This window comes from Myotis yumanensis, unplaced genomic scaffold, assembly GCF_028538775.1.
Source record: "Myotis yumanensis isolate MYYU_CA2020_CCGP unplaced genomic scaffold, mMyoYum1.0.hap1 SCAF_8, whole genome shotgun sequence".
In the NCBI taxonomy this organism is placed as follows: domain Eukaryota; kingdom Metazoa; phylum Chordata; class Mammalia; order Chiroptera; family Vespertilionidae; genus Myotis; species Myotis yumanensis.
In genome coordinates, this window is record NW_027223759.1 from 63,353,377 (window position 1) to 63,378,735 (window position 25,359).

The following is a 25,359-nucleotide window of genomic DNA, read 5'->3' on the forward strand; positions in this document are numbered from 1 at the left end:
TCTCTCTGAAAAGCAATGGGAAAAATATCCTCCTGTGAGAATTAAAAATAAGATTTAGGCTCCTGAAAAGCAAAGGCTGTGTTTATCAAGGAAGGGAAGGAGTTGGGAGAGAGAGAGAGAGAGAGAGAGAGAGAGAGAGAGAGAGAGACGGAGAAAGGAAGGACGGAAGGAACGACCCATCTGCAAACCTTCTGGCTAAGCCCTGCCCAGAGTGAACACTCAGGAAAGGCTGCCAATGGATCAGCTATTCAGCATTTCAGCCATAAAGGATGCTTAAGGAAAAAGAAAAAGAACATATATCACTGAAAGCTTTCATCTGAATTCATCTTTCCTCCTAAGTCATATGGACAGGTTTCTGCCATCCACTCACACCCTGAAGCACAAGATGGGATGATCTGTCTCTGCATTTGCATAGCTACCACTCGTCATTACCCAGCCCTATTTTTTGACTCAACAAAGTAGAATTGCACCATTAGGACTTCAGCGTGTCTATTCTTGCAGCGACTATTTTGAATTGTGCCTTTTAGAAGCAACCACTTGCAGGAAAAAAAAAAAAAAGAATTGTAACTCCTTAGGTATATCCTTGGCTTGCTTTTAGAATCTGAGCTTCCCGGGCTCAATTTCCTGTTGCTTTCCGTGTGGGGAGGGAATGGCTGAGGGAGGGTCCTCTAGGGCGAGGCAGCCGAGGGAGTCCTCAGCCTTGTAATCCCTGTGTTTAATCCCCGGCACCAATAAATGAACCAGAGAAAGCACTACCATCATCAGTGCTACAACTTCCTGAGCAGCCTATAAACATGTTCTACTTGTTATTTCCAGTGCTGTGTTTGTTACCAAAAAAATTCTAGAATGTATTCCCTTCCCATCTCCAAAACAATTGCTCAATTTAATATTATACTTAATTATTAAGTGTCATTTTAGAGCTCTTGCTTAATTTTTTAATCTAATAAATGACTAGCATGTTAAGAAATCTGATATTTAATTTCATAATATAGTTCTAGTCTCATACATAAAGTAGAAAAGTCTAACTTATAAGAATGTCCTCCCTGTCCCTGCTCTCTCTTCTCCGTTGGAGAAGAATGGCTACGTTTGTCAGCAGCATAAAGTGGCCAGGGAAGAAGAGAGAGATTATCTTACATGCTGGCAAAGTGACCGTATTTGACTCCTCCCATCGCCGTCTGCATCCTACTCCCAAGCCCAGAGGAGCCTGGGAGAAGGAGAGTAGAGTTACATACCAGTAAATACCATCCAGGCTGCCTCTCCCACCCCTCTCTCCCAGCATTTGCTCAGAGGTGTCCACTGGAGAGTCAGGCACAGGAGGTCAGAGAGTAAAGAGCAAATGTGGGAGGTGGGGGGGGCATTAAAAAATGCAATTCCTTCCACTGTATTGGGAAAGGCATCTAGAAACACATGTAAACACACACATACTTTACCCTTGTGTTTAAACAGCAAGTCTTATTGCAGCAGTTCACGCCTGCTACAAACCATGTTCAAGAATGTCACTGCAGCCTGGTAAGTCTGAGAGGGAGGGCACCGAGCATCCTGCAGCCATGGCCCCTGCTCCTCTCCAATCTTCCCCATAAGTAGTATCTGAGGGTATTGCCCCATTTCATTCCAGAGTCTAGATTTCCCCCTAAAATGTACGGTCTCCCCCAAAGTCTCTGAGAAGCAGTAGAAGAGGCATTTGCAAGGTCTCAAGGTCAACACTGGGACAAGTGCAGGAAGGTCACTAATTGAGGCCAGATGCTGGGGTTTTAGACTTGGCAAGCTGAATGCTGACCTTGCCCCTCCTGGAAGCTTTCTCTTAGGAGCAACAACGTTGCATTTATAGGAGACACCAGTGCAGCCTGTGGCACCTCACATTACCGGCTGCCAGCCTTCACCCCTGCCTGGACATTTTATGGCAATAACTGATCCGCAGTCTAGGGAGATTGCTGGTGGAAAATAGAATATGCCCCATCCCCAAAAAGGATAACTACCTTTTAATAAGTGCTTCCTATGAACCTATTTTTGTAAGAGCCTTAGGTAAATTTACATATTTCTTCTTCACAGGAATCCCAATAGGACTTTTATTCCTACTTTAAAGATGAGGCAGCCCAGGTAAGTAACTTGCCCACAGCAGGATTCAACCCCAGTCACCTGGATCCAGAGGCCCTGGCTACGATGCTTAACAGCCTTACAAACCTAGCCCAGGCAGCCGAAAATTCTGCTGTGGGGTCCCATACCTTCGGGGGGAAGTCCAAACTCATAACATACCCAAGGCCCTTCACAGCCCCATCCCTGCCAAGGCCGCTGCTCCCTCATCCCCACCCCTGCCTCATAATTCGCTCCAACCACACTGAGCTCCTACACTTGACCAAACCTATCAACTCCCTCTCCCCAGTGAGCCCACTGCTCCCTCCACCCAGGATGCCCACCCCTCCTTTTTGGGCCACTTCGAGGTCATCCTCAGGTCACAGGCCCTGGGGTACCTCCTGCAAGAACTACTCCCTGACCCAGCTGAGAGCACCCGGCTGCTCATCCTGGGTCTCCCCTCGCTTCCAGGCCCCTCCGGGAGGGCGCTTTGGACAATTACCATCTGCTGAGCTTTCCCCTGAGCCTGGCCACCAGCCCCTTGAGGGCCAGGCCCAAGTCTTATTCATCTTTGTCAGCCCCGTGATTCACAAGGTGTCTGGTCTCCTCGTGGGAACGCAATAAAAGTTTGCTAAATTAAAAAGCGGGTGAAGGGAACAATGACATGATGGAGAAATGGATATGGAGACAGGAGGTTTGAATTTTCATTTTTAAATGGCAAGTCTTCATTTCTAATAAACATTAATTAAACTGCTCAACACCCCTGAGTCTCCAGCTATATATTCTTCAATTAAAATAGTTCTTTCATGACGGTTTCCTGTGCCAAACCTTTCCTCGCAGGCTTATGTGTTCACCAGAGCATCCTGGGACGAGTAACAAAAGGCATTCTCTCTGCTTGCAACAGGAGGGAAATTGAAGGCCTACTCCCTAAATGTTCGCTCCTGACAACACAAAAGTATGTGCACTATGATTTCAAAAGAGATGGAGGAAAGTCTGTGGCAGAGGAAGGCATATTATTAAGGAGGAAAAGAAAGACTCCCAAGACAGGGCAGAGATAAGAGATAACTCCTTATTTAATAGGAACTAGCAAGTGACTCCTAGGGAGGCCCAGCTCTCAGAACGCCCACATGCAGATGACAAGGGGTGATTATGGCCTTGACCTCAGAGACACACGGTGCAGGTGTGGGGCTCGGCCGCCGGACAGCAGACGAGGGCTACAAGTCCCTGCCATCCACATGGCTCCCAGGCGACTGACAATGGCCAGGTCCAAACCTCAGAGCCAAGAGAAACTACACCCACTCAGAGGGAGAAGTTCCTGGAGTCGGAGGCTGAAATCCTACACACACAGACTCCTTTCCCTGCGGCAGCTTCAAGTTCACAAGTGAGCACATTTCTGATGCTGAAGACGCGTCTCTGGTGTTTCCTGAGAAAGACGGAGAGGCGGGATCATGGTGTTCCTTGATCCCTCTCACCTTCAGCACGGACTGGGTGTCAGCGTTATAGACAACTGGAATGTCAGAGCCAGAAGATCTCTGAGATCAGGCCTTCTAGTAATTTTCAAACACTTGCTAGTGACTGCTCTGGTCAAACAGCAGCTTGCAGAAGCATAAAGACAGGTCAGAAAACTGAGGCTGCTCCCTTTGGGGGACAGGGGCCAGGAACCCCAAGTGTGTGTGCAGGGACAACCTCTGAGGTGGCTTAATGGAGGCTTGGGAATTTGGCTGGGAAATCAGATTCAGTCCAAACCTGTATTTTGCAGTACGGAACCCATAGTGCAGGGGACAAGGTGACTCGTCCAAGGCCGCAGGGTCCGAGTGGCAGAAGGCCCAAGAACAGGACTCAGGTTCCTGGCTGTCAGGTCCCAGGGCCACTCTGGGGCTTAGACAGAGGGGAAGAGTAACTCAGTGACGATGCTTTACTAATGCATTTATCACACATACTCAGGAAAGCTCTGCTACAAACACCAATGCACCCTCCCCACTCCCCACCCCAACTGGTCCCCAAAATGGGTAAACCTTTGGAGGCTTTTAAATGACCTAGAACTTTCTCAGGATCCCCTCCACACCCCCTTTCCTTCTCTGTTGCATTCTGAGCAGCACTGCACCAAGGGACTGCCTGCCACGCTGTGGTTCTTCAATTTGCTGGGTTGGTCCCCACATAGTGTTTGTGGCTGCTTTTCAAATGCTGTTTGTGCCACTTTTTAATTTCATTTTAGAAGTCTGCAAGGAGAGGAGGCAACATTAAATCACAGGGACTAGAGGGGACTTTTCAAAGCGCTTGCAAGGCACAAATAGAGTAGCTATTTTCCCATTTCCCTTTTGATTGAATCGGCGGCTGTATCATATGCAGTAAACAGTGTGAACCAGAAAGCGGCTCTGCATCCTTATCTGGCCCCTCACATAATCAAAGGGGAAAAAATGCAGTGTAATAAAAAAGAGAAAAGGAAACCAGAACTTCATATTTGTTTAAAAGTTAATTAAACTTGAAAGGTTTGTGGGAACAATTCATTTTCTTTTATAGCCCAAAGCCATAAGGTTTCAGTTCCATTTACCAGTGAAATGATAAAAAAGTAACAGTAACCTGATGTTATTTTAATCATAATAATAAATAACATATAATGAAGCCAGAACCTAGGGTTTCTTTTTAAATAGAAAAGTAAAAAATGGAAACACATACTACTATACAATTCTGAATTGACTTATTAAAAAAAACACTCTATCACTCATTTGAGATATACAATAATTTAATTGCTTTTGTTAATACCACTTTCATTCTTTTCTAGACAGATGACTACAGTAAGCACACAGGTATGACTTTATGTGAAGACTAATTAATCCTCTGAACTGACAAGATTAAACTGGAATGAGTATGCTCTTTACAAACAAAGTTGACTGTAGAGCCCTGGCCAGTGTTGCTAAGTGGTTAGAGCATCGCCCCCTGCATTGAAGGGTCTCGGTTTCAATTCCCAGTCAAGGGCATGTACCTGGGTTGCAGGAGGCAGCCAATCAATGTGGCTCTCTCATCTCTCTCTCTCTCTCTCTCTCTCTCTTCCCCTCCTTTCCCTCCCTCCCTTCCTTCCACTCTCTCTGAAAAAGCAATAGAAAAAAATATCCTCAGGTGAGGACTGACAAAAAGAACTAAGCTGGCTGTTCAATAAACCAGAACAGAAAGCCTTCCACAAGCTTTCTGGGTAACTCAGATTTGGAGTTGGATGACATGTAGTCCTTGTCAGGTTCACATCAAAAAGCACCAACGGGCAGGACAATGCTGAGTAGCCTTCGCAGGCAAGGTGAGGCAGGAACCCCACAGGTGTCACACTGAAGATGAACACGGGGGCTGGTGTTATATAACCCCAACCAGACACAACAAATGGAGCCAGGAAGTGGGCTAAACGTGGATAACCTCCCTATGGAAAAGGCCATGTGTGTGTGTGTGTGTGTGTGTGTGTGTGTGTGTGTATGTGTGTACGTGTGTGTATATATGTGTGTGTGTGTGCGCGTGCGTGCGTGTGTGTGTGTGTGTGTGTGTGTGATATAAAACATTTCAGAGAAAGAAGAGTTCCTAACGAGATAGAACAGGAATAGTTGCACAAGGTAAGAGGTTCCTCCTATCAAAAAATGTGAGACTGGATAAAGGATTTCCAAGCCTTCATTTCTAAAATTCTTTGGTTCGTGGGGTAGAAAGTGAATGTTCCATCAGCAAACTGAGACCCAAAAACTCCCAGGGTGAAGCCCACATCTGGCACCGGTTCTCTTCTGACGGATCTCCCTTTGCTGGGAGCCACTTGCCAGAGTATTAAACTTCCTGCCCGGTCTGTCTCCCCCAGAAGACTTCTCCATGAGCACCCTGAGGACAAGGCTTGCATTTAATCTCTCTGAGTCCGCCACGGTACCTGCAGCATGCAGTGGGCAATCAGAAATGTGCAAAGGCAGGATAGAAAACAAGTAGGGAAAATTGAAGTTTTATTTCTAAATAATGAATGCTTATATCTTAGAAAATGCTCATCCAACTCCTTGGCACCTAGATGTCACCTAAATAGATTCTTCCATTAAAATTCTCCTTTTCTGGTCACTGCGACACCAAGCCTCCTCCCAATGCACAAGACAAAGGGAATTTTTATTGTTTGATTGACCCTTTCCAGGAGGAACCAGTCAGCAACTCCTGCTCCATCACTCAGATTCTTAGAGTCTAAAAACAGCCATCAAAAATAGCGCAAATTATACTGGTCATCTCGTTAATCAGGAACATCAGAGAGGAACAAGACAAGGATGTGGGCTCTCACCACTTTTATTCAACATTGTACTGTCAAAGCAATTAGCCAGAAAGAGAAATAAAAGACATCCATATTGGAGAAAAAAGAAAAAAAAAGTAAAACTCTCTTCATGTGTAGATGTCATGGTCACGAATACAGAAAATCCTATTGAATTCACTACAAAAATGACCAAAGCTAACCGAGTTCAGAAAGGTTCCAGGATACACAATCAAAGCACAATAATCAATAACACTTCTATGCACTACCAGTAGTCCAAAAATGAAATTAAGACAATTTTATTTACACTATATCAGAAATAATATAATGATTATTAATAAATTTAACTTTTAAAAATTAACTTTAACCTTTTTTGATAAAACAAGACTTGAACACTAAAAATTATCAAACATCATTGAAAAAAATTAAAGACCTAAATAACTGAAGAAATATCTCTCAAATTAATAATCCTCAAATTGATCTACAGATTCATTAAAATCCCTATCAAAATCCCAGCTGGCTCTTTTGCAGAAATTAGCAAACTAATCCTATAATTTGTATGGCTATATAAGGGGCCCAGAATAGCCAAAACAATCTTGAAAAAAAAAAGAACAAAGTTGAAAGACTTATAATTCAAAATTTCAAAATTGCTACAAAACAACAATAATCAAAGTTGTTTGGTACTGGAAAAAGGATAGACATATAGACCAATGAATAAAACTGAGAATTCAGAAGTAAACTATATATTAATGGTCAATTGGTTTTTGACAAGGGTACTATGACAATCAACGGAGGAAATAATACTCTTTTCAACAAATGGTGCTGGTATAACTGGATAACTCTGTGCAAAAGAAATAAATTTGGAGCCCTAAATCATACCATATACAAAAATTAACTCAAAATAGATCAAATAAATATCTAAGTGGAAGAGCTAAAACTATAAAATTCCTAGGAAAACCAGGATGTCAACCTTTGTGACCTTAGATTAGTCAATGTTTTCTTAGACATGACACCAAAAGCACAAGTAAAAAAATTAGATTAATAAGATATCAAAATTAAAACTTCTGTGTTTCAAAGAATACTATCTAGGGAGTAAAAAGATGACCTTTAGAATAAGAGGAAACATTTGCAAATCATGTATCTGATAAGGATCTAGTATCCAGACTACATACAAACTCTAACAACTCTACAATAAAAAGACAAATAACCCAATTTTTAAAAGGACAAATAATTTGAATAGACATTTCTCCAAAGAATATATACACATGGCCAATATGTGCATAAAAGATGCTTAACATCATTAGTTGTTAGGAAAATGCCAATCAAAACCACATAGAGATACTATGCCCTTCCCACTAGGATAGCTATAGGCAAAAAAGATGGACAGTAAAAGGTATTGGTGAGGATGGAGAGAAACTGCAGCCCTCCGAGCTCGCTGTGGGAATGTGAAGAGGCACGGCTGCTTTTCAAACAGTTTGGCAGTTCCTCGAAAACAGAGTCACCATGTGATCCAGCAATCCCATCCCTAGGTATGTACCCAAGAGAATAGAAAACATGTCCACAAAAAGACTTGTACTTAAATGTTCACAGAAGCATTATTCATCATAGCCAAAACATGAAAACAACCCAAATCTCCATCAAGATGAATGGATAAACAGAATATGGTATATTGATATAATAAAATATTTTCCAGCCATAAAAGTAAATGAAGTACTGGTTTATGCTATAACCTTGAAATCATTATGAACCTTAAATTTTGAAATCATTATGTTAAGTGAAAGAAGTTAGACACAAAAGGTTGCATGATGAATAATTCCATTTATATGACATGTCCAGACTAGGCAAATCCATAAAGATAGAAAGTAGATTCGTTGCTGCCAGGGCTGAGGAAAGGAGGGAAAGGGAAGTGACTGCCAATGCGTGTGAAATTTCTTTGTGGAGTCATGAAAACGTTCTGGAATTAGATAGCGATGATGGTTGCTCAACTCTGTGAATATACTAAAAACCACTGAATTCTAAACTTTAAAAGGATAATTCTTATGGCATGTGCGTTTATCCCAACTTTTAAATAACAATAATAATGGTGAGATAGTTTCAACCCTGCTCACAGGAAGGACCTCTTGGAAGAGAAGTTTGGAAATGGGTATCAAAGTTGACTCGATCATTCAAATTCTAAGAATGTATCCTCCATAAATAACTATGAATGTCACAACTTTAGCTATAAAGATTATCTGTCATTTATAATATCAAAATATTGAAAATACCCTGAAGGCACAACAGAGATTTTATCAAACAAATTTTGGTACATTCATTCAATGGAAAATGCATCATTCAGCTATTAAAATTATGTTTGTGGTATATTTTTCACCAGAAAAAAGGAAATAAAATATATGTGACATGCTCACATCTTTGTTTTTTGTTTTTTTAATTAAATATGTATGTAGGCCTCCATCTTATAGAAGTAACCGAACTAGGCTGTCTAACACTATAGCACTTGCCACATCTGTATATTTAAATTTAAATAAGAATTAGTAAAACTTCAGATCCTCAGGTGCTCTGGCCACATGTCCAAGTGCTCAATAAACACACGAGGGCAGAGGCTACCGTACCCAACAGCACAAACATTTCCATCATCACAGCAAGTTCTATGAAAGGAGCTGACACAGAAGAACACACACCCAGTGGGCTGCAATTTTCTTCTCTTTATGTTTATTTTCCCTTTTTATACAATAAATATCAATGCTTATAATGAAGAATATTTTATATCTTTTAAAGATTCAGAGTAAACGGAAATGAGGGAGGAGGGATCTGGGAAAACACTCCCTGGGTGCAGGCACTGCCCACCTCTGCAAATGGAGTGAATCCCTTTGACCTTGGCAGCCAAGGGCTGGTTCTGAGAGCCTCCCTTGCTGGGACCACTCCTCTGCACCACTGAGCTGGGGGTGGTGAGGGGCGGGAGCACCCACAGACTCCCCCTGTGCTTTGGCGAAGTGCAGCACTTTTTCAAGAATAATGCTTCGCAGTTTGTTGTATGCCTTTGATGGATTACCAGAGTGATGAAATGACGGTTTCTGCTCATTTTGTCCAGACTTATAGCTGCTTTCTGGGGAAAGGATTTGCAGCCTCCTCAGTTGGCCACAGCCAGAAGCCTCCTAATACAGATTTTAAGAAAAAATAATCTTGGTGCTGCAGGAGGCTTGGGGAAGAGGCCCTCTCAAGCTCTAAAATAGATTAGTTCATGCTTTCTGGTGGACAGAAATGAAGTATATATCTAGAGCCTTGAAAATATTATAGCCCTTTACTCAATTATGTCACTTCTAGAAGTTCTCTTGTAAGGAAATAATTGTGGATGTGCTTCAGAGACTTAGCTACAAGCATATACACACATGACAGCATTGTTTATGACGGCAAGAGCTGAAGTCAAGCTCAAAGAATAAGATACACCTTCATGATGAAATATTATACCAACCACTAAAGATAATATTTAATGACATGGAAAATGTCTGTAAAGGCTAAGTTGGAAAAAGAGCTTTAGCCCAGTTGGAGTGGCTCAGTTGGTTGAGTATTGTCCAGTGCACTGAAAGTTTGCCAGTTCAAATCCCAGTCAGGATACATATCTGGATTGCGGGTTTGATGCTCAGTTGGAGAGCATACAGAAGACAACCAATCTCTCTCTCTCTCTCTCTCTCTCTCTCTCTCTCTCTCTCTCTCTCTCTCCTCTTTGTAAGCATGTCCTCAGGTGAGGATTTTTTTTTAAAAAAAAGAGAGATTTAGCCCAGCTGGTGTGGCTCAATGGTTGAACATCAACCTATGAACCAGGAGGTCATGGTTCGATTCCCAGTCAGGGCACATGCCCAGGTTGTGGACTCAATCCAAAGTAAGGGTCATACAGGAGGCAGCCAATCAATGATTCTCTCTCATCTTTGATGTTTCTATCTCTCCCTCTCCCTTCCTTTCTGAAATGAATAAAAAAAATTTTTTATTTATTTTTTTAAATATATTTTATTGATTTTTTTTTACAGAGAGGAAGGGAGAGGAATATAGAGTTGGAAACATCAATGAGAGAGAAACATCGATCAGCCGCCTCCTGCACACCCCCCACTGAGGATGTGCCCGCAACCCAGGTACATGCCCTTGACCAGAATCGAACCTGGGACCCTTCAGTCCGCAGGCTGACGCTCTATCCACTGAGCCAAACCGGTTATGGTGTGAAATGAATAAAAATATTTTTAAAAAGAGTTTTAATAAAGTGTAAAAAGTATCATTTCACTTTTGTAAAATATGTATGTATACACACACACACACACACACACACACACACCTATGCCTAGAATAAATGAGAACAATTAAAACGTAAACAGTGACTACCTCTGTAATGGGAAAATGTCTGATGGGGGAGGTATAATATCTTCTTTTCCACATTTGCTATAATGAACATGTATCATTGTGGTAATAAGAAAAAAGTACAAGTTATTGTTTTTAAAAGATGAAATCATATGATTTAAGAAAGGGAATCTTTGTACTTAGAATTTGAAATAAAATTATCACTACAGTTGAGTATTTTTACGTTTTGCTCTGGGCTTCCTGGCTGCCAAGGCACAAAGAGAAATATAAACAAGTATATAGGTCTCCCGGGAGATCAGTGGCCATTGTGGCCCTAGATTCTAAGAAAAAAGCATGATGTACGTTTCTCAGTAACACTAACACCTCTCCTGTAATGTGGCACAGCTCTCATCTTTGCTTCAGCTATTCTTGTAGCTGCCTTTAAGAACTCTGGCCCTCAGACCTTGCTAACGGACAAATACCACACACAGGGTGCCTATTTTTTTTTCATAGAGCACTTCCACCCCTATTTAGCAAGAGAGCCCCGAAATAAATGATTTGTTTTCAGTAAGACATCAATGATGCAATATTTTTATGATGTCACTGTCTCACTCAGAACACTCAGAAGATAGTCTCGCAGATGAAGTGGATCATGAAGAGTGATCAAGGCGGTATACTTTGAGAATGTACATTTCTTAATAATGCATCTGACTAAGAGCCCTCTGAGAAGAGAAAGTAGAAAAATTAGGGCCCTAGCTGGTTTGACTCAGTGGATAGAGCATCAGCCTGCGGACTGAAGGGTCCCAGATTCAATTCCAGTTAAGGGCACATGCCCAGGTTGCAGGCTCAAGCCCCAGTAGGGGACGTGTAGAAGGCAGCCAATCAGTGATTCTCTCTCATCATTGATGTTTTTATCTCCCTCTCCCTCTCCCTTCCTTTCTGACATCAACAACAATATATATATAATAAAGAAAGAAAATTTAGGTAAATGGCTATGCATGGCTGCTCTAAAACCTGATGGAAGTCACAAAGAGGTGGAGCCAGAGCTACCAGCCCTGAAATGGTCCTGGCCAGCTGAACCCATGACAAGAAGTAGCTTCCAGAACAGCACACAAACTACACCTGTGAGAGTCAAAGTCTCCAAAGGCACAGATGTTGGGGGCGGGGGGGAGTTAGGGGGTAATTGAGCTTATTACCTTCTGTGGATATCTATCCTGCTATAGAAAGAATTTAAATTCGATTTCCCTCTGTATCTTATTTTCTCTCAGATCCTATGGATCCAAGTCACTCCTAGAGATAGCAGAACTTGCAATTTCATTCAACTTGGGAGACTCCGAAAATAGCTTTCTTCTTCCAAATCTTCCTCACCCACAAATACCTTCCACTCCACGTCTGATGTTGACCTTCAAAGTCAAAATCAATTATTTCCTGACCACCTGTGTGACCTCTAAGAACACATACACACTACATGAGTCATTGACATTCATCTTGCATGCCATGTGCTCCCAAGCAGGTTGCAAGCTGTGAAATACTGGCACCTCACACAGAACCTGCCACAGTGTCTCGTGCATGAGTACTACGGTGACAAGGACATCTAGGTTACCCTGCTTGTCCACTTCCCAAAGTAAATGCAGGGCTATCAAGCTCTTGTGTTGGTAAGTTATAGAGAAGTAGAAGCACAACTGTTAGAAAAGCAATCATGCTAAAGGCCAAAGTTTCTTGACTGGGAACACAGTTTTCTAAGATTAATTCAACAAATTAACATTTTTGCACTGACCACTATGAAGAAAAAGAATGAACTATTCTTCTGGACATCTAAGGATTTCACAGTCTATTGGTAAATGAAGATGAATATGTAGCTAATTAGGGTAACATGTTATTAATTTGAAAAAAGTGGGACACATAAAAATTGCCCCAAAAAAGCCATCAACAATGTTCCTCAAAAGATGGTTTCAAGTTACATCCCTCTGAATTTGGGCCAGGACTAGAAATGGTGTCTAGAAAAAGACAAGGAACCCTTCCTCTACTCTGAATGGATCTGCACACCTGCACAGCCCTGGCCACTGGACTAAGCCATTAATATGCAGGACTGAAGGTCACCTTGTGCAGGACACTGGCCAGAGCAGTGAGGAAGCTGAAATCGCTGAAAAAACCAGCACTGCAGCAACCCAAGAAAACTTGGAGGTGCCAGAGGTGCTGTCTTTAAACCTTTGAAAGCTTGTCTAGTGGAATACGGGCTGGGGAAGCATTTTTCATACTGCAAGAAACAACCCATTGGTGGGTTATAAAATCAATTTAGAAGTACAAGACTCACGATAAATGCCGTTTCATAAAATGCTTGTTATGGGTATGAGAGAGTGTGTTTATGTTCGCACATGCACACACACTTATGTGCACACATGTGCACTAGCTCATACAAATGGCTTTCTCTCAAAACAGTTCGCAAGGTAGACAAGTTACTCGGTAGATTATAGAAGGACACATTTCAATTCAATGGAAGAAAAACACCTCCAGCAAGTAAAACTATCTCACAATGGGGTGTGTTATTTTGAATGGCAGAGAGTTTCCAGCATCTGAAAGATGGCCAAGCAGTGCCAAAGCCATAGCTTGTCGTGGAGGGTATTCACGTAAGTCATGGCAAGTTAAATGAGAACTCCAAGTTCCTCCCCATTCTGTGAGACTATCAGCCCATTGCAGGTAATTACCACTAAATGCATAATTAGGAGGGAAACAACTCCACAAAGTCACAAGGGTGAATGCATACAGCCTAGAATTTTATTTAGTCGTTTATGTTGGAATAGCACCCCGGTGAAAGGAAAGGTTGTAAGTGATACTTAAACCAGAGTTCTCAGCCTCCTTGATGTATACATCAGAATCACCTGGGGAGCTTTTAAAAGACACCCAGGCCTGGATCCCAACATATATCAACTGAAACACTGGAGCCCAAGATTTTTATATTGTTTAATGTTCCCCAGGTAAGAGTTGAGAATCACTGATTTATATGCATAAAATGTATAAATAACATTGTACAAAGCACACAGGGAAGGAAAACAGCACAAGGATTTTACAAGAAGATCATAAAAAGAAAGAGCTAGAAAACATCAAATCAAGGCTGCTGAATTCCGCTCAGGGCTGAAAAGAGCATCACTCACATGCTTACACCAAATAAAAAGCCAGATAAACTGCCAGTTCACAACTTTCTTAAATCCCTTAGACATCCAAGGTCACAGAGGAACACACCAGCCCAAAATCTAAGAGAACCAGGCACCTGCAGGAAGAGACAAGACATGAGCACTGTTTACCTGAGGCAAATACACCTGGACACTGCCTAACAGCATCAAGTAACAAATAATAACGTGATGTTTCTGGAAAAGTTGAAGGCGCATGGAGGCAGACCACTCAGAGGCACAGTGCAAAGGGAATACCTAAAGCTGACACTGAAACAGATACTGAGAAGAGCCCTTCAGCAAACCAGCCCCAACTCTGAATTCAAGGTAACTCAAGAGGAGTTTGGAGCTGTGGTGCGCTGAGGGTAACCATAGCAACAACAAACTTCAAATCCAGTTCAACTCCTGACTAGACTGATCAACCTGCACACTAAGGCCTAGCAGAAACAGAAAGGCTTACCCATTTCTAGGCATAAAACTAGTTAGCTCAGTCTCTAATGTTCTACACAAAATGTCCAATTCTCAACAAAATAATGGCAGGACATACCAAAAAATCAAGAAAAAAAACCTACACTGCCCCAAAACATAGCAATTAACAGAACCAGACTCAGATATGACTCAGATGTTGAAGCTATCTGACACAAAAATTAAAATAAGCATAATTAATTGTAAAAGATCCTAACAGAAAAGGTGACTAACATAAAAGATTAAATGTATATTTTAAGAGAAATAGAAACCATAAGAATAAAATGGAAATGCTTGAAAGGCTAACCACAGTAATAGTAATTAAGAATACTTTCAACAGATATTCTTCATTAGATTTTACACAGCCAAGGAAAGAATCAGTGAACTTAAAAATAGGTCAGTAGAAATTACCCAAACAAAAACAAGAAGGAATAAAAGGATGAAACAAAGCAAACAAATTTAAAAAGTGTCCACGAGCTGTGGAATAATACCAGAAATTCTAACCTAGGTGTAATCAAAATTGCAGAAGAAAAAAAAAGAGAGACAGAAGAAACATCTAAAGAAATAACCTCAGAATTTTACAAAATTTCTGACAGATACCAAACCACAGATCCAAGCTCAATACCCAACCACAATCCCAAGCAGGTCAAATACCAATGAAACAAAGATAAGAATTACAAAAAAAACTTATCAGACTGCAGGCAAATAAGAAAACAATAAAACAATGTCTTAGTATTCTTTTTTCTGCCAACCCAGAATTCTATATCCAGTAAAAATATCTTCTTAAAATGAAGGAGAAATAAGGACTGTCATAGGCGAACAAAAATGAGAGAGTTCATTGCCAGGAAACCTATACTATAAGAAATGTCAAATGAAGTTATTCAAGCAAAATATAATGCCAGACAGGAACATGGATTAACACAAAGACATGAAGTGCTAGAAATGGAATAAATGAAAGTCAAACAGAATTCATCTTTTTCTTACTTTAATTGCTCTATAAGTTAATTAAATGTTTAAAGCAAGAGTCAGCAAACTATGGCCTGAAAGCCAAATCCAGCCCCATAGTCTACTTTAGTATGATCTATGCGATAAGAATGGTTTTATGTTTTTAAAATGTTTTTAAAATGAAAATGCACAACAGAGACCATATGTGGCCTCAAAGCCTACACTATTTTCTGACCCTTTACAGAAAAAGTTTGCTGACCCCTGGTCTAAAGCAACAACAACAGTAGTAAGTTTTTTTCACAGTATGTGTAAAGGAAAAATTATAACAACAGCACAAAGGGGGAAAAAGAAGGATTTGGGAACATACTGCAAAGGTCCTTTACACATGAAACAGTAATTTACTTGAAAATAAACTCTGGTATATGTATATAGCTATGTCTCACTAAAAAATGTTAAAGAAGCATAATTAAGAAGTCCATAGTAAAGATAAAAGGGAATCATAAAAAATTCTCAAGAAATAGAAAAAAAAAATCAAGCCCTGGCCAGTAGCTCAGTTGGTTAGACGTCATCCCAAACACCAAAATGTTGCAGAATTTGCAGATTCGATCCTCAGTCAGGGCACGTACAGGAGGTAGCCAATGTTTCTTCTCTTCTCTTCTCTTCTCTTCTCTTCTCTTCTCTTCTCTTCTCTTCTCTTCTCTTCTCCTCTCCTCTCCTCTCTTCTTTTCTCTCTAAAAACATCCTCAGGTGAGGATTTTTTAAAAAGGGCATATGGAACAAAATAAAACAGCATGGCAAAATGATAGGCTTAATTAAACCATACCGATATCATAGTAAGTATGAGTGATCAACACATCAATTAAAAGACAGATATTGTCAGATTGGTTAAAATAGCAAGACCAAACTATCTAAGGTCTATAAGAAACCCACCTTAAAACTAGATAGCTGAAAAGTAAAAGAACAGAAAAAAGTATAGGATGCAAACACTAACCAAAAGAAAGCTGGAATACCTACTGTATTAACACACAAAGTAGACTCCAGAATAAGGAATATTAACAAGGATAAAGAGGATATTATACACTGAGAAAGTGATCAATTCTCCCTTTCTTAGGACATAACAGTCCTAAATGTATATGCACTTAAGAACAGATGGTTAAAATATGTGAAGCAAAAAGTGATAAGCAGAAAAAATCTATAATTTTAGCTGGAGACTCTAGCTTTCCTGTTATTGATAAAACAAGTAGAAAGAAAATCAGAAAGAACACAGAAGACTTGAACAATTCTATCAAGCATCTTGACCTAATATTTCTGGGACATTCTACCCAACAATAGCAGAATGCACATTCTTTTCAGTACATTTACCAAGATAGACGATATTCTGGGCCATAAAACAAAGGTGAACAAATTTTAAAGAATAGAAATTATGCAAATTATATTGTGAAAAAACAATAGAATTAAACTAGAAATCAATAACAGAAAGACTTTTGGGAAATTCCCAAATATGTAAAAATTAATTTACATACTTTCAAATAATACATGAGTCAAGAGAAAGTCTCAATGAACATTTTAAAATATTTTAATTCTAAATAAAAATACACATCAAAATTGTGGAACATGACTAAAGCAGTGTTTAAAGGGAAATTTACAGCATTAAATGCTTATATAAAATAAGAAAAAATCTCATCATATTAGTAATATAAGCTTACACCTTAAGAAAACTGGCGAGTGAATTAAACACAAAGCGAGGAGAAGGAAGTAAATAATAAGAACAAAAATCAAGTAAGTTAAAAATAGAAAAATAAGACAAAATTAATAAAGCCAAAAATGGATCTTTGAAAAGATCAATAAAATAGATACATTTCTAGACAGACTAAGAAAAAGATTGCAGATGCAAATTACCAATATCAGGAATGAAATGGGAAACATCATAATAAACTCCACAGACATTAACTGGATAATATAACACTACTTACAAACAAGTCCATATCCATAAAGTTGACAACTTAAGTGAAGTAAATGATTTCCTTGAAAGATATAAACTCCCAAAACATATAAAAAAATAGGTAACCTGAGTTGTAAAAAAAACCTATATATAGTAAAGAAATTAAATTTGTAGTTGAAAACCTTCCATCAAAGAATACTCCAGGCCCATTGGTTTCACTAATTGGTCCTACCAAATACTGAAGGAACAAAGAAATACCAATCCTATACATTCTCTTCCAAAAATACATCACAACCAAGTGGAGTTTATCCCAGGAATACAAGGCTGGTTCAACATTTGAAAATCAATCAGTGTAATTCACCATATTAAATATAAAGAAAAATCACATGATCCTGTCAACAGATGGAGAAAAAGCATTCAACAAAATTCAAAACCCACCCATAATAAAAACTCAGTAAACTAGAAATACAATGACATCTACCATAAAAACCTCAGCCATCATCATAATTAATAGTAAAAGACTGTTGCCCCCCATGATAAAAAATAAGACAAGATATTTTCTCTCATCACTCCTATTCAACATTGTATTGGAAATCTTAGTCAGTACAATAAATCAAGACAAGAAATAAAAGGCATCCAGATTGGAAAGGAAGAAATAATATTGTCTTTATTCACAGATGACATCATTGAATCTATAGAAAATCCCAAAAAATATACAAATAAACCTCCTAGAATAAATAACTTTAGCAAGGTAACAGAACACACTGTCAATATACAAAAATCAATTGCATATCTACATGCTAGCAACAATAGCAACCCTCAAAAATGAAATGTTTAAGTATAAATATAATAAATCATATGTAAAACCTCTATCCTAAAACTACTATACTGATAGAAAAATAAGGGAAAAAACTGAAATAAATGGAAAAATAAGATATATTGTTTTCATGGATTGACTCAACATTGTAAAGATGTCTATTCTTCCTAAATTAATCTATAAATTCAATGCAATCCTATTAAAAGTCCCAGCAGGAGTTTTTATACATATTGACAAGCTGTTTCTATAATTTATAAGGAAAGGCAAAGAAACTAGAAGAGCCAAAACAATTTTGAAAAATAATAAAGTTGGAGGACTTAAACTATCTACTTTCAAAACTTACTATAAAGACATAGTAATCAAGACAATGTAGTGTTGGCACAAAGTAAGCATATAGATCAATGGAATAAAATACGTACATTTATGGCCAATTGATTTTCAACAAAAGTGTCCAGACAATTCTATAAAGAAAGGATAGTCTTTTAAACAAATGATGCTCTTGCCTCCTATGTCAAATATTAATTGAGCATAGTGGTTTGATTTCTAGGTTCTCTATTCTATTCCATTGGTCTATATGTCTGTTCTTGTGTCAGTACAAGGCAGTTTTGAGAACCATGGCTTTGTAATACAGCTTGATATCTAGTATTGAGATCCCTCCTACTTTGTTCTTCTTTCTCAGGATTGCTGCAGCTATTCGGGGTCTTTTATTATTGCAGATGAATGTTTGGAGAGTTCGTTTTAGGTCTGTGAAATATGCCGTTAGTATTTTAATGGGGAGTACATTAAATCTATAGATTGCTTTGGGTAGTATGGACATTTTAATGATGTTGATTCTACCAATACATGAACATGGTATGTTCTTCCATCTGTTTATGTCTTCCTCTATCTCCTTTTTCAGTGTCCTGTAGTTTTCTGCATATAGGTCTTTTACCTTCTTAGTCAAGTTTATTCCTAGGTATCTTAATTTTTTTGGTGCAATAGTAAATGGGATTGCTTTTTTAGTCTCTCTTTCTGTAAGTTCACTATTGGTGTATAAAAATGCCATAGATTTCTTGGCATTAATTTTGTATCCTGCTACATTGCCGAATTCATTTATTAAGTCTAATAATTTTTTGATGGAGTCTTTAGGGTTTTCTGTGTACAGTATCATGTCATCTGTGAATAATGACAGTTTTATGTCTTCTTTTTCAATTTGGATACCTTTTATTTCTTCTTCTTGTCTAATTGCTAAGGCTAGTACTTCCAGTACTATGTCGAACAGGAGTGGTGAAAGTGGGCATCCCTGTCTCCTTCCTGTTCTCAGGTGAGATGGCTTAATTTTTTGCCCATTGAGTATAATGTTGGCTGTAGGTTTGTCATATATGGCTTTTATTATGTTGAGGTATGATCCTTCTATTTCCACTTTGCTGAGGGTTTTTATCAAGAAAGGGTGTTGGATTTTGTCAAATGCTTTTTCTGCATCAATTGATTTGACTATGTGATTTTTATTTCTCAATTTGTTTATGTGATGTATCACATTTATTGATTTACAGATGTTGTACCATCCTTGCATGCCCGGGATAAATCCTACTTGGTCGTGGTGTATGATCTATCTGATGTAATGCTGGATCTGATTTGCTAGAATTTTGTTGAGGATTTTGGCATCTATGTCATGAGGGATATTGGCCTGTACTTCTCTTTCATTGTGTTGTCTTTATCTGGTATGGTATTAGGGTAATGCTGGCTTCATAGAATGAGCTTGGAAGTGTTCCTTCAAACAATGGAGTCAAGACAGTCTAGTCAATAAATGGTGTTGGGAAAATTGGACAGATACATGCAAAAAAATTAAACTAGACCACCAACTTACAGCATATACAAAAATAAGCTCAAAATGGATAAAGGACTTAAACATAAGATGGGAAACCATAAAAATATTAGAGGAACCCACAGGCAGCAAAATCTCAGACATAAGCCGAAGCAATAGCTTCACTGATACAGCTCCTAGGGCAATGGAAACTAAAGAGAAAATAAACAAATAGGACTACATCAAAATAAAAAGCTTCTGCACAGCAAAAGAAACCATCAACAAAAAAAACAAGAAAGCCCACTGCATGGGAGAATATATATGCCAATGTTATCACCAATAAGGGTTTAATCTCCAACATTTACAGGGAACACATACAAGTTAACAAAAGGAAGATAAACAACACAATCAAAAAATGGGGAACGGACCTAAATAGATACTTTTCGAAAGAGGACATAAGGAAGGCCAAGAGACATATGAAAACATGCTCAAAGTCACTAATCATCTGAGAGATGCAAATCAAAACGACAATCTCACACCTGTCAGAATGGCTAACATCAACAAATCAACAAACGACAAGTGCTGGTGAGGATGTGGAGAAAAGGGAACCCTCGTGCACTGCTGGTGGTAATGCAGACTGGTGCAGCCACTGTGGAGAACAGTATGGAGTTTCCTCAAAAAACTAAAAATGGAATTCCCATTTGACCCAGTGATCCCACTTCTAGGAATATATCCCAAGAAACTAGAAACACCAATTAGAAAGGATATATGCACCCCTATGTTCATAGCAGCACAATTTACCATAGCTAAGATTTGGAAACAGCCTAAGTGCCCATCAGCAGATGAGTGGATTAAAAAACAGTGGGAAGGCTGGGGAGGGTTGGGGGGTGGGAGCGGGGGTAAGAGATCAACCGAAGGACTTGTATGCATGCAAATAAGCATAACCAATGGACATAAGACACTGGGGGGTAGGGGAGGCCGGGGGAATGTCGGGGGGGGGGGATATATGTAATACTCTTTGTAATATTTTAAGCAATAAAACAAAAATTTTTTTAAACTGTGGTATATCTACACAATGGAATACTATGCTGCGATAAAAAAGAAGGAATTCTTACCATTTGCAACAGCATGAATGGAACTAGAGAGCATTCTGCTAATCGAAATAAGCCAGTCAGAGAAAGATAATTATCACATGATCTCACTCATTTGTGGAATATAATGAACAACATGAACTGATGAACAAAAACAGATCCAGAGGCAGAGAAGCATCAATCAGACCGTCAAACCTCAGAGGGAAGGTAAGGGAAGATTGGGGTAAGGGGAAGAGATCAACCAAAGGACTTATATGCAAGCATATAGGACTAACAAATGGACACAGGCACCAGGGGAGTGAGGGCATGAGTGGGGGGTTGGGGGGGCAATGGGAGGATTAGGACACATATGTAATATCTTAATCAATAAAGAAAATAATAATAAATATAAATAAATAAATAAATGGTGCTGAAACAATTAAATTTCCATATACCAAAAAAAAAAATTTCCTTGACTCATATCTTACTCCTTATATAAAAATTAGCCCCAAATGGGCCATAGACTTAAAAATAAATCTATGAACTTCTAGAAGAAAATAAATAAAATTTTAAAGACTTTTGGTTAGGCAAAGGATTCTTAGATAAAACAAGAGTTTGATTAATAAAATGATTGATAAATTGGTTTATCAACGTTTAAAAAATTCTGCCCCTAAGAAAGATACTGTTACAGGAATAAAAAGATAAGGCACAGACTGGGAGAATTAATTTGTAAATCACATTTCTGACAAAGGATATATATCCAGATTATGTAAAGAACTCTTAAAACTTGACAATAAGAAACAACCTCCAAAAAAATAACTAATCAATATTATCCCTCATAACATTTCTCTGCTATAAGTTTTTATTTGAATTTGTACATTTTTTTCCCAGTCAGTTATAGGTCCAAACTTCTCACCAATTTTCATTTGTACCATATTATTTGACAAGAAAACAAGGCTTTGGTCTCTGTTAACCTTTGATGTAGTTTAGATTAATCTAAAAAAAACTATTAGTTTGTTGCTATTTTTTTAACTCAGGAGATAAATTTTATATAAGTCCTTAGTAAAGAGACTCCTTTTCCTATCAAATAAAATTTGTTCTTTAAACAGCAGTTGCCAACCGGTGGTCCGCGGAACACTGGTGGTTCGTGAGGTCTGACAGGTTGACGACCGCTGCTTTAAACAACAACAAAAAAAGTTATAACTTTCTGAGTCATCAAAATTTATTTTCTCACCTTTTAAATAATGAACCCTGAACATGAATCACCACATTTTTAATCACCATACTTCCTCCTTCCCCTGCTACGAAAACTAAACAATTCTGGAACACAAAGATGAAAGAAATGACCCTTATTATCCCTTTGCTCATATTTCTTCACTTATTTCTCATCACCTGGTACCATGTTTTCTAAGTCATTGTAAATCATGTTTGGGAACAATGTCAGGTATAACAAACAGATTCTGCATGAAAGAAATCCTTTAAGATCAAGTTATCCAATATGTAACCCTCTTTTTCTAAGTGAACGTGTGTCTTTTTGTCTTTTTTTTCCTCCCCAATGCCATACCTGCTCAGACTACTATATTTCCCTGCTGGCAACCAGAGAGACAATAAACCTTTAAGATTTTCCCGCTATGCCCAGCAAGTTTCTTCTCTTAATCTGTTTTATTTTTCATTATAGTATTTCACACCACCTGACATATGAAATAAAACATAAATAAATGTCTCATTGCAGTAAATTGCAAGCTCCATGAGAAGAGACTTTGTCTTTCTTATATACTCTTTTATCACCAGCACCCAGAACTGTGTCTGGCACACAGTAGATGCTCAATAAATATTTATGGAATGAATGACTACCCAAGGTATCTCTCTACCTCATTCCCTCATAATCTCCCAATGATCCTGGCCAACCCATGGCAGAACTGCTGATGGAAACAACACAATATGCTCCCTGTTGCCCCCTCCTTTCTATGAGGATTCGTGACAGGTCTTTCTGCCAGTTTCTGTGCTGCCTAGATACTGAGGATGGAGGATCATGAGCAGTAGCACCCCTGGTTGTCCAATCTAACCCCAAATGTCCACCAGTGTCCACCATATCAAATGGTAACAAAAAGCACACTCACCTCATACTTCAAATGAAAACAGGCTGAATACTTTCAAAGCAATAGATGGGCTGGTTTCCTATTAAACACACCTATGGAGTATTCACTCGCTGGACTTGCTGTCTGCAAAATCGTTCTCTAGTCCAGGATCTACCACTAACTGCACCTACAGCCAGTCCCCGCCCATTCGTTTAAAGGCAGGTAACAATACTGAAGTGAAGACATGACACAAGAGGGCGTGAGGAGGTGAAGCGGAGGCACAGCAGAACCATCTGTGAAGCTTTTTCAAACTACACAGGGCCCGTCCCTAAAGCCCTCCACCCTAGTCCGCCCCGGGAGAGTTACCACCACAGAGGGAGTCACTGTTGCTGTTACCAATGAAAGTCCAAAAAAACTCAGAAAAACTTCCCCAGGTTTTGAGTGTAAGTTATTTGAAGAGTGGGAACAAGATGTATGCTTCTTAGTGACACCCAGAGTGGTACCTAACGTTGGGGACTCCTGTCTCTACCTGCGTCTCCAACAGCAGCTCCTTTCTTCCCAGCAGCCACACCATATCCTGCTATAGGACTGAACTTCCGATTGCCCACAGAGGCCATGCCTTTCACCGTCTGTCCCCACCGGTGGGAGACACAGTGGACTGCCTACCTAATAGCCCGCTGAGCAGTCCCGCTTTCTTCCTTGCTAACAGAATTCCTATTTTGTTTAAGTCTGGAGCATTGATGTGTTCAGGGGAGGTGAGCCGTCCCCCAGCCCCAGACTGCTTGCCCAAACATTCATAGCCACTGGTTTAGGGTGGCCATGTGACTCTCCTTGCCAATGGCACATAGAACTTCTAGGAAATGTTGTCCTTTGTTATCTAGAGAAATACGAGAAGCAACCCCTGTCCCTTCCTTTCTGTTCTAGATTCGACCCCATGAAGGCAGCATGGAGTCCAGTCCCCCTGTGACAGGGCAGAGGAAACCAAGGGAATCTTCCAGGAGCCAACCTAGAGCTGTGACTACTTTGAACTGCCTGCCTCCAGACTTCTTACACAAGAGGGTAAGGTCACCTAAATAATGTTACAATAGAAAGCTCTATATGATACCCTACCACATGGTCTGGGAAGTCCCTCCAACTTTTTCTCCTACTCATCTCCAATTTAAAGGACAATTACAATGTCCTTGGGAAGTCTTCACTCTATCCGCAGGAAAACAGTCCCAGGCACTGCCTTTCCAGCTAGACTCTGAGCTCAAAAGCAAGCAACTTCACCCTTGGCAGAGGCCTTATCATATGTTGGGCACTAATTAAATGTTGAATGAATGAATGAATGAATGAACAAAACAATGAATGAAAGGATGAACATGCAAGATGCCTTCATGCTTTGGATAAAGACTTGATGACTGACAGACAGAATAGGGCATCCAGGCAGTGTGCACTCTGCTACAGACTTCTCCAGATGGTGGTGAGCAAAGGCTGGGATGGTACAATGGGCATGTCCTATGATTACCTGCCCAGGATGCAGCCTTCTCATTGGGGACTGCCCCTCCCCAATCCCCAGCAGCCGGGGTGGCACTATCCTAGGAGCTAAACTAATCTCCCCAAACACTGGTGGGACCTGAGTAAAGTACCACTTCTATGGTGGAAACCTGCTCCCTGTCCACTGAGATGGCCTGGCCTGGCCTGCTTTGGTCTAGTACCGTGGTTGGCAAACTGCGGCTCGCAAGCCACATGCGGCTCTTTGGCCCCTTGAGTGTGGCTCTTCCTAAGCGTTAGGAGTACCCTAATTAAGTTAATAACAATGTACCTACCTATATAGTTTAAGTTTAAAAAATTTGGCTCTCAAAAGAAATTTCAATCGTTGTACTGTTGATATTTGGAACTGCTGCCTAATGAGTTTGCTGACCACTGCTAGGCTAGTATATAAGTAAGAGGTGCTTAATAACAGAGGAGATGGAAGAGACTGCCCCCTCCCACACTCCCTCTGAAGAAACAGGTAAGCCTGAAGGTGCCATGCTATTTATCACTCCACAGTAAGAACCCATCAACACGGAGGGGAAAGAGCCAAGATACAAATGAGAGAGGAGCAGCCCTGCAACCTGATAGGAGCTCCTGGATCTAACTATGCCTGAAGCAAAAACCCTCAGCCTTTCATTCATGTGAGCCAGTCAATTTCTATGTTGCATAAGGCAATTTCCAAGTGAAGAAAACAACTCAAAGAATTCTGACAAACGTAATGAGCAGGCTGATAACACCTTCTGTCCGCAGGGCCTGTGCACCCCACCTCTCCATCTTGGCCTCTGGAATGGTGTCAGGAAGTAAGGCAGCTGGGAGGAGGCCTAGCCACGAACAAGTCAGAGGGGTGCAAAAAGAGAAAAGAAAGAGTGAGCCCTGGCCTGCTTGCTCAATGGTGAGAGTGTCGGACCACAGACCCAAGGGTAGAAAGAAGGGTC

The 25,359-nt window shown here is 39.8% G+C and overlaps 1 protein-coding gene across 5 annotated transcripts in view; it reads right to left on the reverse strand.

The window, feature by feature from the left end:
• The window catches only part of LYPD6B (LY6/PLAUR domain containing 6B), a 163,643-nt gene that overhangs the window by 137,126 nt on the left and 1,158 nt on the right, over positions 1–25,359 (reverse strand). The window contains exon 1 of one of the 5 annotated variants that reach the window (XM_070423039.1): positions 1,233–1,251. The exons of the other annotated variants lie outside the window; for them this stretch is intronic. The gene's annotated coding sequence lies outside the window, so the exon portion shown is untranslated. Of the gene's footprint in view, positions 1–1,232; positions 1,252–25,359 lie in introns of those variants that run through there. 5 annotated transcript variants of the gene reach the window in all.